This window comes from Podarcis tiliguerta (genome assembly GCF_965153285.1).
Source record: "Podarcis tiliguerta genome assembly, chromosome: 6".
Lineage (NCBI taxonomy): Eukaryota > Metazoa > Chordata > Lepidosauria > Squamata > Lacertidae > Podarcis > Podarcis tiliguerta.
This window is the reverse complement of record NC_139539.1, coordinates 78,902,268-78,916,691: the sequence shown is the minus strand read 5'-3', so window position 1 is coordinate 78,916,691 and position 14,424 is coordinate 78,902,268. Positions and strand designations below refer to the sequence as shown.

Sequence of the window (14,424 nt, the reverse complement as noted above, 5' to 3'; positions counted from 1 at the left end):
GTCAAAAGATCCTGAAGTTTTTTTAGGTAGGCACAAATTGTTTGTTCTTCTCAGTAGTTTTCCGTTCCTGAGCTAGCTGTCCGAGGACGCCTAAATCTTTAATTTGCCTGCCTCTAACAGCTGCTTCTGATGACACCACAAAAAGATAAATTATAGCTTTCAAGCCTTCATTTCATTCCTTTCACCTATAATTCTTGAGTTCCAGACTGCCTGTCTGACCACTCAGTGAGGCTTTTTGAAATACGTAGATCCCTTCCTCCCTTTTGATGGAGTAGGATGGGATGCAGAGGAAGCTTCCTGAATATGCTTTGTATATATGCAGAAAAAGTAGATCGCCTCAGAGACTTTCAATCACACAAAGCACAACCTGCTGGGAATATAAAATGGCACAAAGCAGCCTTCTCAAGGCCACAACTATCACCATCCCTAGGACCTGTAGCTCAAAACATCTGCAACAGGTTGGAGAAGGGTGGCTCCTTGTTAGAATAAGCTATGTACCAAAGATACATAGTTCTTGTACCAGGCTACCTTCGGCTGCACAGTGATGTAGTGCTCATGGTTTTGAGATGGCTGAAGAGAGGTTAGATGAAATATGTGTAACTAGAAACTGCAAACACATTGAAGGACATGGTTAACCTGTTTGTTTTCAATCTCTTTTACTCATGCGACATTTATTGCTTTTTATTGTGAGGCTTTTAAATTTTGTTTTGGTGGCTTTTATTCTAAGTTCCTTTGAGGGTGTCTAAAAACAAACAGCTGCTCTTGTATGCCCAAACGATCTCTGCAGCACCAAGGACTGGAAATGCCATTGTAAAAACAAAATCCTGAAAATGCAATATCAAATTCAGCATTAAAAAAATCAAGCATGGTGTCTCTAGCGATGAATATTCCTCACCACTCGTGCTTTGGATACAGTTCATAGGAACAACTTACTTGTGCCTTTTTCTAAGAATGTAATGGCAGAAGAGGCCATTGCGTTGCATCTTGATGGACTGATAAGATGCCTCATCGGCTCCTTGTGAGCAGACACAGAAGATGCTGGACCAACTGCCTTGAGCCAACTTTGTCACTCGTCTGCCTCTTCCAATTCATCTGGGAAAAGAAGGAAAATGTAATTAATACACATCTCTCTGTGTATTAACAGAAGCAGCGTGGATAAAGGAACATCATGAAATAGTTATTTGTTATTTTTATGCTCTACCCTTTATTTTGTAGCACAGGGTGGCTTCACATAATTTATTGTCAAAACAGCCATATACAGTAAGACATAAAACAGAAATATAAATTACTCCACTATAATAAAACACAGCAGAGCAGCAGTATAGTTAACTAAGGGACTACACCCCCAGCACAAAAATAATTAAGAACCAAACAACAGTGCAAACAAAAAAGTCTTCAGATTGCATTTAAATATACTGACATTGGGGGCAAACTGAATAGTGTGGTAAACAAGGTAGGTTTGTGTAAATGTAGTTTGATGCAGTGTGTGAGAGAGGGGGGGGGAGGGAGATGAGGATGATGAGGATGAAGAGGATGATGATGCTCTGCATGTGACAGACTTAGCCGTTCAGGGGTCGCTTTTAAAGAAACTTCATTCCCCCCCCCCCAACACTTTTTACAGGCATTCCTGCAGGTTCTGCAACTAAGCCACATTTTGTTTGTTCTGAATTCTGAACATTCTATCATGCTCAAGTTGAGAGAACTCCTGGTGGGGCCATTCAGAACAGAGCAGGCTTGATTCCCAAGGCATTTGGTAGTTATATATTTTGTGCAGCACTATATTTTGTACACCTTAAGATATGTACATGGAAATTAATTCATTAATCACCATCTCACCATAGCAATGAAGACTGCTAGCAGATGGATGAGAAAATCGTTGGAGGGATGTCCAACCCCAGCTTAATTCTTGGGACATCTTACAGCAAGAATAGCCAACGTGGTGCCCTCCAGATGTGGCAGGCTGCAACCTCCATCAACTGCTGCCAGTGTTAAAGAGAGGAGCTGAATTTCACAACATCTGGAGTGCTTGCTTGAACATGCAACCTCTGTATCTGTCTCTTTGCTATGTATTTATTTAGTTTGGATGATTTATATTCTGCTGTATGAACAAACCACAGGGCGATTTACAACCAAGTCAAATTAGATAAAAAAGAATCTATAAACTCCATAAATAACACAGCCCTTAAGATACAAAACACAACTCACTAAAGGAGCACTTTACTAAAAACCAACAGCAGCAATGAATTCATTTATCTAAACAAGTCTCTTCTCCTCCAAGTGCTTGCCCGAAAAGATACATCTTATCCAGCCACACAAAACTACAAAGTGATGGGACCAGATGCACCTCAGCAGGGAGAAAGTTCTACATGTGAGGAGCCTCTACTGAAAAGCCTGTTCCCCGTGGTTCCAACACTACATTCTTTGTCCTGTATAGGGACTACCCAGTGGACCTGAACTTGAGAGCGCATGCAAGTTGATGTGAAAGAAGGCATCTTTGCAGATATTTGGGTCCTGGACTCAAATATCAGAGCAGGTACCTTGAACTGGACATTCGCAACCAGTATATGTGTATGAGCTCGTCTTCAAGAGCAGCCCCACATACAGCACATTGCAGTAGTCCAGCTTGAAGGTCACAAGAGGATGAGTACCAAAATAGCCATGCTATCCTTATCTAGAAATGGCCGAAGGTTGGCACAGGCACTTCCAGCCTCCAAGGCCACTTGGGCCTCGAGTGATAACAGTGGTTCCAGGAATACCTCTGAACTGCACACCTGCTCCTTCAAGGAACCCCATTAAGAGCTGGTAATATTTATTTATTTATTTATTTAACAAAAAAAATTCTACGCTGCTTGATTGTAAAAGAACCTCAAAGTGGATTACAAAAAAACAACAGTAAAACAATAACATTTCACTAAAAAGGAAAAACAAAACAAAACCCACAGCTGTAATTTAAAGCATTCAGAAGGTTAAAAATGTAGTAAGATAGTCTGCCTGATATCAATAGGTAGGGAAGTCCACAGTGTTGGTGATCATCACACCAAAGGATCGAGTTCTTACAGATGCATTGCAGGTCCTATGTGACACGTGTACAGTGCCAGTTCCACCAACTGAAGCAGTCTAGTTGGCACATTTGGGGTAAGCTGACCCAAATTGTTAAAGGCTTTGTATACTAGCAGTAACACCTTGAGGTCAGCCCAGTAATATAAAGGACTGTTCTCTGTAGAGAGGGCTCCATGGCCACTCTAACAAAGATCAAGCTTTGGCCACCTCATTCCAATGGTTTCCTCAAATGTACCTTTTCTTTATCTCATATCTGTGAATAATTCCCACTCCTTCCTATGGGAAAAAATATAAGGATGTAGGGAGCCTGTAGTCAAAAAAGACAAAACCTAGCCTTCACATCATCAGTGTGATACTGCCTACACCTCCAGAGAACCTTGCAGCACAGAAACCTGCTTTTTCTCCTTCTCCTTGCATCAGATGTCACAATGATGACTATTTTCCTAGTTGTATGCTATAGCACAATAGCAGATTGAACATTTAATGCATTGTGATGCAAATAATCTGTCACGCCACAGTCATATTTCACCGTATTATTTTACGTCTATTTTTATTTTAATAATTGCAAAAACAGGTTGTTGGTTTTTTTTAAAAAAAAAATCAAAATAAAACTTGGTTTGTCAGGAATACTATATCTACTTACTTACTTACTATTGTAACCTACTCCCCTTTCTTTGAAGTGGTTTTTTCTTTTCTTTTAAGCATTGCTGTTGCTTCTTGGAGGTATGTTAAGCCATGATTTACCATGATATGTAAACCCAGTGTGTACACATATCGGGGTTTGGTTGTTTACTCTTGTAATGGGTCAGTGTGGCTGTTAACCAGAAGGTTGGTGGTTCGAGCCTACCTAGGGAGCTACAGTTAGCTTTGGAGTTGAACACCTTTCTCAGCATTGTGGCCAGTAGGAGGACTTTGTAAGCTTTTGCGTTCATTTCCCCTTAAAGTCAGCTCATTGTTGCTGGGAGAAAAAGCTTCCAAGCTCCACCCAGCCACATGGGAAGAAGAGAAGGGAGTGAAAATTGTGTGAGCCTGGGAGTCACTGGAGCTCTTTCCTGCTTGTGTATTTCTTGCTTAAACATAGGTCAGCATGATGTGCAGCTGCAGCCAATGCCTCTGCCAAAGAGATTGGCCCATTATGAAATCCACTAGTATGCTCTCATAGAAAAAACAGGTGCCTGCAGGAACACACTGGCAAAGCAGCATCTAGCAGGATTGAGTATTCTGTGTCCCCCTAGCCATCAGCTGACATCATCCAGCAAACAGGTGGCTGTGGTTTGGGGGGAAATGACCTCAACTTCAACCACCCCTGGAAAGCCAAGATTGACCATAGCGCTGGATGTTCCTTATCCCTGATATAAAGCCTAGTTTGTAACTCCCACCTGTACTGTACATGGGTTGTGAGCTTTGCGTGTTTTGATGGGTTGCAAGTTGTATAGGCTAGCATTATGCCAACATTTCCAAATCTCCATCTGAGTGACATGAAAGCAGCAGTGGATGTGTGACCTGGAGAGATGAGGACGTATGAAACCCCTGCAACATTTTATACATTACATTTTGAAATCTATGTTTATTTAAGCTACTCAGTAACACAACTTAAAACTGTGAATATAACCAACCTGCAACATTTTACACATTATATTTTCACATTATATTTTCACTTTTATGCTTAAGATGTTCAGAAGTCCAACTAAAAACTGTGAATGTTATAACTAAAAACTGAATGTTATAACGCTGTTTCAACGGATTGTTCTCGTGGTTAATTTTAGCTGTACTGGAGCCCCACGTTGAAAAAAATTAAATAGACGTTTTCCTACTGATCCCACCCTTTAAGTCTGCAACTAAAATGCCTCAGTATGGATAAGAACATATACACTGGGGCTTACTTCAGAGTGGACACTTATGGGATTGCACTAAAATAAATATTACTTGACATTAGAACATCAGGAGCAAAATATTCCATGTCATAATCTATATAGAGATTCAAAGAACTTCACTCCAGATGTCAATCAAATTTGCAAATACTTAACAAAAGGGCCTCCTTTCAAAACCAAAGCTAGTAGTATGTTCAACACACTTACACCATTGACTTTTTAAAATTATGCTATTTTTAAAAAGTAACTGTTCATACCAAACATTATTCAATACGCCATTTTTACCAAGTCTATTCTGTTGGATCAAGATGTGATCCAAAATATGAACTTGGGCTTCACAATGTTAATGCATGACCTTAATTAGCTTACAAGATTATACATACATACATACATACATCTATGTGAACACTGCCTATAAACCAGTGTTTGTGTGTGTGCATGTGATTTTCTTAATCTGCAACAAAATCTGAGTTTGTGATATGACTTGTATACAAAACCTACAGTTCTAAAATCACATTGGTTTCAGTGGAACACTTCCCTGTGTGTTTTGAACCATGGCCTTAACCTGCAGCACGGTAACATAGCATGAAAGCCCAGTGGAACTTTTTCTGGGTAGCACTCCAGCTTTTTTCTGAATTTCCATATTCCATACATATTTATATATATAATGGTTACGGTCATCAAGGCCGCAATGCCTTCCATTTACACTGTGTAAGGAAGATTTTGGGCATCACATGACAGGACAGAGGCTGAAACAAAGATGTGTTCTTCCAAGCCCAGATTCCCAGCATGTTCGCACTTCTGTCTCAGCGATGTCTACACTTGCTTGGTCATGTACATTGGGGGGGGGGGGGGAGGCAGGATCCCGAAGGACGTCCTTTACAGGGAGCTGGCCTCAGGCACCAGGCTTGTTGGCAGACCAACTCTGTGTTAAAAAGATGTCTGTAAATGTGACATGAAGGCTGAAAGCATTAACCCTTCTATGTAGGAATCCTTTGCATACGACCGCAGTGCCTGAAGGCAGGCAGTCAGGTCGTGTATCCACAGCAATGACCAGAGGAGAGATGTCTACTGGGAGGAGCATAGAAAGAAGAAACGCCATGGTGCATCTGCACCAGCCAAACCAGACTCCTTCATCTGCCCCAGCTGTAATAAAACATGTCTCTCCCGTTTTGTCTCTACAGCCCCAGCAGGTGCTAAAAATGTAACAGTTTTGACTTTACCCCTAATGATGCCTTCTTCCATTGTCTCACAAGACAGATGGGTGCCAACAACAGTCTTCAAAACTGAGCAACTAAAAACTCTTGTCATGAAAGGTGCATTTAAATTTCTGATATGAAGCAACCCGGCAAATGTAATCTTACAATAAAAAACAGCAGTTGCTTTGACTCATGATGAGGAAGACATACAATAAATACAAATATTTTGAAATTTATGAACACCCCAGTCCCAAGAAATTTTGTGGGTCTTAATTGAAACTTGGAATTCTTATATTTTGTTCAAGCAGAATTACCCGGATTTCACTGTTGTTGTTAATATAAGAAGAACAGATACAGATTTATATTACGGAAAGGAAAATGAGAAAATTAACAAAAGGGAGAAAAATATTTATACGTTAGAAACTAGTTCTTGCAAAACATTGCAAATAAAGTCATTTTCCCCCTACCAAATGCATTATGCTGTCCATAGTGAAATAAATAATTAGTTAAATTTGATAAAATAGCAATATTTCAAAATTTGATGTGCCTTTTTGAAAATGGAGGGTCAGCCATCTTTCTTTCAACTAGTTGTGATACACGTCTTGGTGGCAGTAAGTAGATTAACAGTCAGTAGGTCAAAAACTTTTAAAAAGAACTTGCAGGTCAGTCTCACTGACAAAATCCTTTAAACAGACGACTCCTGTAACTAGCTATGGAAAACCTGTGGCTGCCCAAATTTTGTAGAACTGCAACTCCCCCTACCCTAATAACTGGCCATGCTGATTGGAGCAGCAACAACATCTGAAAAGAAAAACACATGGAGGCCCCTGATTACTGTCTCATGAAGCATATAGTCTGGGAACTATATGCCAAAAACAACAACAACCGCACTAAGCTAAAATTGGTGGGCATCTAAGTAGAAATAGTGGTGCAAAGGAAGAACTGGTTATCTAAGGGCTATGGCTAGGGGGACTGGGAAGGAAGAAGATGTGGTAAACCTCTAGGGCTTTTCGGCCAGATATTTATGAAATTTATGGCCATCCTCAGATTGGCCTTATTTGTATAACAAGTACCACTCTTCATCTTTTGATATTCCATTATGGAAAATCTGTAGTATCATACAGGAAGTGTTTTATGACATCGACATCTTCATTCTCTATCTTCCTTTCCAGCCCTGCTTTGCCATCTTAACTGCAGAAACCACCACGAGTTCTAACAGCCTAACAGTGCAAACTTAAGCATGTCTACTTAGAAGTAAATCTCACTGAGATCAATGTGATTTACCTAAGACTGTAAGTGTGTACAGGATTGCTGCCTCCACCTCTGCTTTATAAAGGAATCATTTTGAGTTCTGGAAATATATGCAAAATTATTTTATCTGCATAATTCATATATTGAGTTTCCTTGTTGCAGTGCTTGAAAAATATTTATTTGGCGAAGATCATGAACAGCCTGAAGTAAAAGGTTAGAGTGTGCTCTATAAAACTCAGAATTTTCTATTCAGCCTTTCTTCATGGAAGCTATCATGCCTGTAAAGTGTCCCTCTTTGCAGCTATTTTGTTGAGCGTAGTATATACAATTCTCATCTTCCTAAGAATGCTTTCCCCTGCATTTTGCCTCTGAAGCCTTGGACATCTTGCCAGCTCTGTATTCTTCTTGCTGGTGTTTTACACATGAAGTCTATTTTCCTCGAGCAAATGGGATCTTTGTGCCTTTGTCTCCTTCGCTAGCTTTCAGGCATGTTTTGGCAGAAGCTTTGACTGTCGAGGCACTGGAAAGGCGGGGAGGAGGAGGGACCGTGCAGTCATTTGTCAGCTTTTCCCGCATCTGTAATTTTTTGTCCACTCAGCACTATTAGAGGGGCTTAGAAAAGGGGAACTCTCATAGCTGGAGAGAGTCAAAAGCTTTTAAAAAGAACTGCCAGACAGTAATAGTCAAAGTGGGGAGGGGAATGGGCTGGATTTAGGAGAAAATCCACTGAACGAACTGCAAGCTATAGGATAAGTATTCACACAGTTCTTTGAATTCAGACAAATGCGTGCTATATCTGCAGACTGCAGTGGACAAAGTTGCTGTAACCTTTTTTCACAAATATTGTTCGGAATCTTAGATTCCCATATCTTCTCCACAGAAAGGACAGCTCTTCGGGGCATTAGAGCAAATCTGCCTTTTCTTTTTACTCAAATTATCTTCACCTACCATCCAGGAATCTTTAGGAAAGCATGGGTGACTTTAGAACGGTCACAGGAAAGCAAAGAATGCTCAGAACACGGTTCCTTCCTTTCTACATGGGGATCTATTCCAATATTTTATGAACTAGTAGTGCTGATCTTTTACAATTTCTGTAGGTTGTTCAGTTCTGAGCTCCTGCTGTGAGCCGTTAATTAATCAGTCTGACAAACTGAGGAAGTATCCAACTATGTAAGAAATTATTGCTCCAGTGACTAATAAGGAGGGTAGGAGTTGCGGTGATATATTTTTTTGGCAAGAAATAATGAGGCTTTACATTGTTTGCACTAAAACACATTGTTATCTCAATCTCTGGTTTAGCAGAAACATGAAAGGGCTCATCAATATTTCCCTTGAAAAGTCTAGACAGGAGTTAAAAGAGCTACTTCTCTAGCCTGAAAGGATCCTGTTCCCAATAATTAATAACAGGAAGCAAGTAAACAAGGTTTTAGTGACAAATGAAATGACAACAGTAACATGTGTCGAGTAATGTTAGATCCCAGTTGAGCAGCGCAGCTTAGTGTTAAGTGTATAGGAGCAGATTATGCTGTAGACATATTAAAATTCTGCCCGAGCCTAATGGAGGTACGCGATAGCAGAAGACTTTGGGTTCAATGATAAAGATAATGCATGTTAATTACAGCATGAGATTCTTGACCTTTCAAAACTCTTAAACTGTTATAATCCAAGCACACTTCCTCCTTTGTAATTATTTAAAATACTGTGTCTTGCAAGGGAGTCTTTCATGTTTATTTAAAAGCAACCAGAAGGCATTCCTGACATTTCCTGGAACAAAAAATGTATATGTTGGAAGATAAGGAACAACAGGAACACACACACACACACACACACACACACACATATATAGTTATTAAAATCAAACTACAAAAACCTATGGAGAGGCCCACTTGCACAACTCTTGTTTGTGTTCTGACCTTTTAAATCCGACAGATGTATACAGATGACTGGGCATCCAATGACACAGTGCATAGCGGTGCTTGAGGAATTATATCTCTGTGAGCAGACCTGATCCATACCACCAGAACTAATGTGCAGCTTGGAATGCAATGGGACAGTTTAGATGTACCCAAAATGCATTAAGATTAATATTTTAGCACAAAGTTAGTTTAGAATAGAATACACATAAAATAGTTATTTAAATATGATTTTGATTTTCTAAAAAAACAGATTAATGTGGAAACAGGAATGAATGGACACATGAATACATGTGAAATGTCACACGGACCTGGGATAGCTCAGTCGGTAGAGCGTGAGACTCAATGTCAGGATCATGGGTTCGAGCCCCAGGTTGGGCAAAACATTCCTGCATTGCAGGGGGTTGGACTAGATGACCCTCCTGATCCCTTCCAACCCTGCAATTCTATGATTCTATAGACTGATTCATCCAGTCCTAGCATACGGTGACTTTTCAATCAACCTTCAGGATCTGTCTAGTGACCCTCATCACTCTAGTTCCTTAATACCAAGTCACAAGTATCAGATTCTGCATTAAATCTGTTCTTGTACTGAATTACCGCAAAGCAGGCTATAGGTGGCCCTGCATGTTTGTGGGTTCCTCATTTGTGAAATGCTCTTCTTGGGGAAACTTGCCTAGTGCCTTCATTGCATATCCTAGCGGCAGGCAAAAACATTCTATTCACGCAGGCTACTGGCTAATTAAACAGCCTATGGCCTTTTAAACTAGGTTGTGGGAGTATTATTTCATTTGATATTATGTTATGCATTTTTGTGTTTTTATACTGTAAACCACCTTGTGATCCTCATATGAAATGTGGTGCATTCATTAAATGAATGAATGAATGAAGTTTGAAAGCTCCCACATTTTTTAAAAAACAAACAAATCCTGCACCATAAAACTTGCATGCAAAGATGATAGCGTAGAACCCTGCTAACTGATATGATTTTAATTTTCTCTAGAGAAGTGTTTTTATTATTTGGAGGAGAACAGAGCATTCAATAATTTCACCCGTCTGCAGTCTTTAGTAGTACAGACCAGAAACCATTTTACCCCACACCCTAGTTTTTGTTTGAATTAATTTTAAGTACAAGTGACCATGCAGGTGATTCACAACGGTTTCCTTCCACTGCCTGCTCAGAAATTGTGGTGTCTGCATTTTACCTTGGTGGAGGGGGGGGGGGAGAAGGAAAATGAGCTCGAAGTGCGCTCTTCTGATCTAAATGACACAAAGATAAATATGGAGGAACAATGTTTATTTCATTGCTGAAGAGTTCCCTCAGTAGAGTTCCCTTGGCTTGCGATAAGTGAGTTCAGAACTGGGGCCCTAACTATTTTCTTTCCTGCTTGCAGAAAGGCTGGTATTTATGGAAATTGGAAGTCAAATGTATGAAGGCAAGCCACGGAAAAAAAATATAGTTTGATATTAGTTGGTTGCATAGGGCTTGCCTTACTGAATTATGGCTCCATCTGCTCCCATGCCTCCTATACAAATTACACTGTGTGCCACACACGGCATGTTGTTTTGGCAGTGACCTTGAAAAACAGAACAGCAGGGATGAGGTTTTTCTGTTGATTCTCAAGTGTACAAAGTTGTAAATGCGTAGATCTTTACAGGCTTGGACATTTAATATATAGTTGCTAAATTATATGTCTGTACTCCCACCTCTCTATACAAGAAACAGATAAGAGTTAACTCTGAGAAGACAGGTAAAAATATACCTACGGTACATTCCTACTCAACCTCTCCCCCCCCCCCAAAACTCTTTTGTACATGGGAGATTAACAGCTACACTGTACATGGGTATTGAGATGAATGCTAAGTAAGAACCTCTCTGTAAGGCGGGCTGGAATGAACTTGACTGATTTGAAAATATATATACATGAGTATAGCATGAAATTGTATGTCTGTGCAGGGGGAGGTGCTAATATAATCTACCCTAATTTAAGCAAATAACAAAAAGTGCTAAGTTAAAGTTTTTGCTGCAAAATGCAGGCAATTGGGGGGGGGGGTTGTCCTAGTTGCTTTTTGAATGTTTCACTAATAACTTATGAAAAATGATATCTTGTTAAGCAATTTGCTCCACTTCAATCAACCATGTAACGTCTCCAATCCATTCAATGGGGCCATCTGCCTTTGGCTGACACTGAAAAACCCTTGTGGCTGCCCATTATTTGCATTTGGGAGGGCAATAGTTGAATCACTTTCTCCCATTTTGTTGTCTGATCACATGCAACATTTAGAGACTCTGCACCTGAGGGAGTCCCAAAACAAAATGATGGGCCCCTAGTGGACCATTTTGAGATTAGCCGGCTGAAGTGGCTACATATCAAGCAGCACCAGGTAGCTGGTGTTAAACCCCTTTTCATTCCATACCACGCTCCAGAACGACATGAGCTTGTAAGAAATGAAAGAGGTGGTAGAAGTCGACCTCAGTATCACTCCCCAAGTGTGGAGCACCAACACAAACAAGGATTTCCAACAGCAAGTTTGAACTTATCTCCCTTTGCATGGATTGCCGTTGCCAATAAGAGCTTTCTGGCAGCAGCCTACGCGCAGGCTGAGCACCTGTTCAAACCCTCCCAACTTGTGACATGCAAGGCAATGGAATAACTGATGGATGCAACATTAAAGACTCCAAGAACACTGCTGAATTGGAAGTTGGAGCACTGTGAATGATTACATGTATTTATTAAGAATTCAAGGAGGATAACGATGCTAGTCTCGTGCTGCCAAAGAAACAATGAGTTCTATAGTAACGTAGAGCCAAACAAATGGATTGTAGCACGTGTTCTTGTACACAACACCCCACAACACGAGTTTGATAAAGCAGAATGTTGTTGACACAGCATGCCTCTGCACGATCACTACTTTGATCGTGCAGTTCAAGCACACGCCAGACCTTTGTGCAGTTAAAAGTGAACTTGAGAGCTCTGTTGCCTTCAAAACTCATCATCATCATAACCATCCCACAAACAAATCAGAACAAATGCACAACAAAGAGCAAATACAATCTAACTTTTGTGTAAGCTTTCTGTAAGCAAATCAGGAAGAATGCTCAATAAACAACACCTCAGGAGGGGTCCCAAAGCACACACCACAATAAATTTGTTGGGCACTGATGTGCCGCTGGCTTGCCCATGAAGTGGGGTGAAGCAGCCATCTTGGGTGGCAGAAGCCCCCAAACTGTTGCCCCCATGAGTGCCCCACCCACCCACTTCCAATTTTCATCAAGATCTCACGAAATTCTTCTGAAATCTTGCCAGAACTGACCCCCGCCACTTAATACCACCAGCAAAGGATGCTTCGGAGGGGGATGGCAGAGCAGGGTGGCACTTTCTGATTTTCCTCAAGAAGCGAAATGGGATGCACCACCCCTGCCTAGGACTTCACTATTGCTGGATCAGTTCTATTGCTTGCATTTCACAGCTCCAAATACAGGATAGACCCAAATAAACGTAGAGCTTGCTCATAGAGAGTGCTTAGTTTGAAAGCATTTAATAGGGCCCTGCTTACTTTTTCCACCTTTTCTTATAATAGGAGCAAGAGAACACAAAGGAGGTCTTTGCTTTTACTATTATGGCAGCTACCCTTTGGAACTCACTGCCAATGGAAGTTTGATTGGCTCTCCTACTTCACTGCCAGAAAAAAACAACACATGTTTATTCTATCTGGCATCCACTGGCTCCTTCTTGAAATTATCTGCATCGCTTTCTGCTTTCTATTGTGGTTTTAATGTTCTAATTTAACCCTCTTTTTTAAAAAAAAGTATGTCACTATGAGTGATTGCCTAATCTTAAAAATGCAACTCAGACATTCTATAAATAGACAGACAAATACTACACGTAACATTCTCTCATATGCAAGGGAAGCCAGAGTTTCTCTCATCTCTCTTCAGGAATGTTACTTTAGCCGCATGCAACCCCATAAATTGTAAGCACATCCATCCCCTCCCCAAAGAATCCCAGGAACTACATGCTATAGTTCCTAGCACCCTTAACGAACAACAGTTCCCAGGTTGGTTGGGGATGTGCTTTAAATGCATGGCATGTACACAGCCTCTTTGTGGAAGTCACATTTCCGTTGACATAACCTAGAGGGAAGCAACCTGAACCAACTGTCACCGAGGGGATGAATTTTCAGCTACCTGTGACCAGTCACAGCTGGTGTGGTGGGGCAAAGCTATGGAGAAAGCGTCCGTGCTGGGAGAGCATGCTATATTCCTTACACAAGTTAGAACTCTCAGCAACCACGCGGAGCCTACAAGAGGAAAGCAGGCTCGCCTCTGAAGAAGTTACACCTTGAATTCATGCGAGCGCTGTTGGGGGAAGGAGTCATGGAGCCAAATGATGGGAATGCAAACCATGCACCTACCTTCCCCCTCATGCAGTTCTAATGTCTTGGGGAGTGGGGGTGTGTGGGAAGAAGATAGATTTAAACAAAAAGGATTTGTGTGCTTAGTCTTTGATGCCAGTAAAATCAAATCAAGTACTCCTAGAGTTCAAAAGGCTTCGTGATTAGTGAATGCTTTTTAAACTACAACTACTACCACCGCCAACTGTTGTTGTTGCTGATGCAATTTTAATTTATCATCACCAAACTGTACTTGCACTCTTCTATCGGTTTTGCTTTATGCAAATGCTTCAAGGGCTGTGATTTCAGGAATGCAAAGGGGTGATTTCTTTTCTTTCTTTTTTAACTCCGCTTTTGTTATGACCAGGGGCCAATGTAAATAAATTTTACTACATTTGTTCTGCAGCTGCATGAGGCTTAAATCACTGCTCAGCCACAAATGGAAGCTGGACTCAGATGAGGTAGGGTCTTTTCTATTCTTTTCTTTTGCTCCTGACAGTGAGGTGTCCCTGCCACCTCCCCGCTATGGTTACCACACGTATGTGTCAAGGTTGCTGGAATGGCGCAGCATGTCTTTCCTGGTTGCGCTCCTCCTTCGCCTCCACGAATACACAGGAGGAGGAGGAGGAGAACTCAAGGCACACAGACCCACTGCTGGGCAACAAGCTTTCCTAACAGCTCAGGAGAGGAAGGTCAATCACCCCTCCCCAAAGAGGCTCTCCAAAAAAGCTAGCT

At 41.0% G+C, this 14,424-nt stretch overlaps 1 long non-coding RNA gene across 1 annotated transcript in view; it reads right to left on the bottom strand.

Annotated features, from left to right (window-relative positions):
* The window catches only part of LOC310679776, a 97,335-nt gene that overhangs the window by 48,310 nt on the left and 34,601 nt on the right, over positions 1–14,424 (bottom strand). The window contains exon 2 of the long non-coding RNA XR_014512524.1: positions 934–1,092. This is a non-coding gene — a long non-coding RNA (uncharacterized lncRNA). The remainder of the gene's footprint in view (positions 1–933; positions 1,093–14,424) is intronic.